Here is a 3,808-nt window from a genome sequence, read left to right as displayed (position 1 = left end):
ATGACTTTACAGCGACCCTGTCACATCATACTAATAATATTGCTAGGCCATAATTATAACTGTATAAATAAAAATCATATTATTACCTGTCCTTTTTGTCCTCTGAGCCAGCTAAGAATAGTCACGCATGATGGGATAGGATAATGATAGCCTTTTTTTGTACTAGTGTATATATATATATATATATATATATATATATATATATATATATATATATATATACAGTATGGCTGAAACGGTCCCCTTTGTATCTCCCTATTTTATCTATATGTTCCTCTATCCTACTGTAGTAACTCGTTATTGTTTGCTTTTTCATTGCTGCCCCATTATCACCACATTTGTTGTAGTTATTTCCATGCTATTTTCTCCATTTATTTGCCAACTGAATACAGATTTGTTTCTGCTCTTTAGAATTTTTTTTCTTGAAAACTAACATAACATAAATTATAACAGCATTAAAATCAATAGCTTCTCAGTTCATATTCTGTAAACAGGACACCTCTATCCACTGAATAAAGCTAAATGTGCAATTTGTTACATATATTGGAAGTTGCTACATTGGGCATTTTGTTTAAGAAATTGACAATGTATACTTATGCTATTTTTTTGTTGCATGTATTTTCTGAGTCCTGATCGATATTACAACTATTGTATTAAAATTGTCACCTTGCAAGTCATCTCTATTCTCTATATTCCTTTTCGATTAAAGAGGTACTGTATATCTGTAAATGAATCAATAAAAGCTTAGTATACTGGTACCAGAGGAGTCCCAATAGCAGCATACTGTATCCTTGATGGATGTGTCTTCTTCTATAACATAATTAAGAATCAGGTCTTACAGTGAGTGACATTTTATAATGCAATGATGTTACAACGACCCTGTCACACCATACTAATAATATTGCAAGACCATAATTATAACTGTATAATTAAAAATCATATTATTACTTGTACTTGTTGTCCTCTGAGCCACCTGTTGTCCTCTGAGCCACCTGTTGTCCTCTGAGCCACCTAAGGATAGTCATGCATAATGGGATAGGATAATAATAGCCTTAGTTTGTACTAATATATATGGCTGAAATGGTCCCATTTATATCTCTCCTTTATATCTCCCAATCTTTATCTACATTATTCTCTATCCTAGTAACTATTTATTATTTCCTTTGTCATTGCTGCCCGAATATATATATATATATAGTGTGGGATCCCACACTGTCCTTCCCTTCCCTCCCCCCCCCCCCCCACACCCCCCCCCTCCCCTCCTCCGCTCCCCCCCCTCCCCCCCCATCCCCCGCCCCTTCTCTTTTCCCCCCTTCTCCCCCCCATCCCATCTCGTACCGTTGCCCCGGTCCCTCCTCCTGTCTCTGAGTAGGGGTCATCACATCCTTCCAAGAATGTACATAATACCAATATAATTACAATATACATTTGTTGTTAATACACATATTAATTTATCAAAATATTTTTTATTAGAGATATATACTATCTTTATATATTTATATTCTCACAAATATTGGATACATTTAGGGGTTATAAAGGGTTAGTAATTATTTATACACATTTACATTTTATTTTTCCAATAATATACAATCTTCCTACATTTATTTTACACATCCCAGGTACGTTTATCTTACACATGGAATTAATTTTAATATTAGATACACATTATAATAGCAGAGCTTAACCACAATTACAGTTCACTGAGCACTTGGATAATGTAACGAAGTTAATGATATGCACTGATAAGTTTTTGAGAAACACTTATGTAGGTATTTAGTTTTATATATGTCTTTTCTACATATATTATATATAATATATATATTTTATTATATATATATATATTGTTATACTGCTAGAATTCTTATATATTTTATTATTTTTTCACCATATCCTCACTATTCCTGACAGCTGCCTTTGTCCGTGGCATAGGCATGATATATGTTTGTTATGTATTTCCTAATATCTCCTGGTCTATATAGGTCATTGTGACGTTTGTCATTTAAGGGGTTAATTAACTATCACGTATAGTGTTTACATTATATGACTTTTGTGTTATCAATTTGTCATGACCCCTGTGATGTTTCATGTAATATTGGCCAGAATGAATTTAAGGGGGAGCTTCATAGGACTCATTCCTATCTCCATTTATCTGTTAGTATTAATATCTACATTGTTTATAGGTCTATTTAATTATACCTTGATGCTTTATCATCTAAAAGATAGTTCCCCTTTAGATTCATATATGGCGAGCTATATTTTCTATGTGACAAATGATGTACTCTATCTCCAATCCAGCAAGCTTCTTTAAATATTTTTAAATATTTTTAGACATATTTTTATGTTTAAGGCATTTGCATATATGTTGGAGCACTTAGCACTTTCAGCTGAGAAGGGGGGACGATCAAAGTAATTGAGATTATTGGACTCTCTATATAAATACCGGACCTCCCCCATCTCCACATCACCCTTTGAAAAAGTTACCCGAGAGTGACGAAACGCGTCAGGGAGCGTCATCACGTCAGACGCATTGACACTGACGTCATCACCGAGCGCTGGAACGGACGGATCCATGCGCAACTGCTGCAGAAGCCTGTACTACACGGAGCCATCTTCCAGGACTCTAATACAGTTGTATTGAATACTATCTGCCCTGGATACCTGTTGGGACTACGATCCTGATACTGCAATACTGGGACTGCCCCAAGACGCTGCAGACACGAACCGGATGGTGGTGATTATATCACACAATGCTTGTTTTTATTGTACCCTTGTGAGTGCATTTTTTATCCCCCCCCTCTCCCCCTCCCCTCATTAAAATACTATTTTACGCTATGGGCGTGCGCTCTCTCTTCCTGTTTTTCCCCTAGATTCACTGTGGACTTGGTTTGACCACACTGAGAGCTGCCGGAGACCCTCCACACCGGAACCAACACCATTACTGGACTTATTTTTGAGGACTGGTTTTTATATATTTTTTTCTCTTATATTATCCATTTATTCCTTTTGTTTCTCTGTTTATTTATTTTTGTCATATATCTATATGTATACAATTATCATATTGTTTCCTGGTTTATAGTTTGATTGATTTGGTTATATATATTAATTTTTACTATATGGTACATATTAGTTATTATTATTCATTAATTATATTATTTGGTTTATGAACTTTATAGATTTAGCTTAATAGAGGCGCTGCTTTTTTCTTTTTTGTTTGTCATATATATATATATATATATATAATTTGTCATAGCAGCTGGCACACACATATACCTAAAAATACCTCCAGATGCTAGTCCCATAGAAGATAATAAAGGCAAATATTACAAGATGGTGGTCCAGTAAGGAGAGACAGCACACACAGGATACATATACAGTTGTGTGAAAAAGAAAGAACACCCTATTTGAATTCTATGGTTTTACATATCAGGACATAATAACAATCATCTGTTCTTTTGCAGGTCTTAAAATGAGGTAAATACAACCTCAGATGTACAACAACACGACATATTACACCATGACATGATTTGTTTTACAAAAATAAAGCCAAAATGGAGAAGCTGTGTGTGAAAAACTAAGTACACCCTGACTGATTCCATAGGAATTAAGATGCTAAGTAGCAGACAGGTGCTGCTAATCAAATGCCATTGATTAGTTGATCATCAGCAAGTGTGACCACCTCTATAAAAGCCGAAGTTTTAGCAGTTTGCTGGTCTGGAGCATTCAGGTGTGTGTTAACACAATGCCAAGGAGGAAAGACATCAGCAATGATCTTAGAGAAGCAATTGTTGCTGCCCATCAATATGGGAAG

The sequence above is a fragment of the Ascaphus truei genome, chromosome 6 (genome assembly GCF_040206685.1).
Source record: "Ascaphus truei isolate aAscTru1 chromosome 6, aAscTru1.hap1, whole genome shotgun sequence".
NCBI classification, from domain to species: Eukaryota; Metazoa; Chordata; class Amphibia; order Anura; family Ascaphidae; genus Ascaphus; species Ascaphus truei.
The sequence above is the reverse complement of the archived record's forward strand: the minus strand, read 5'-3'. Positions refer to the sequence as shown.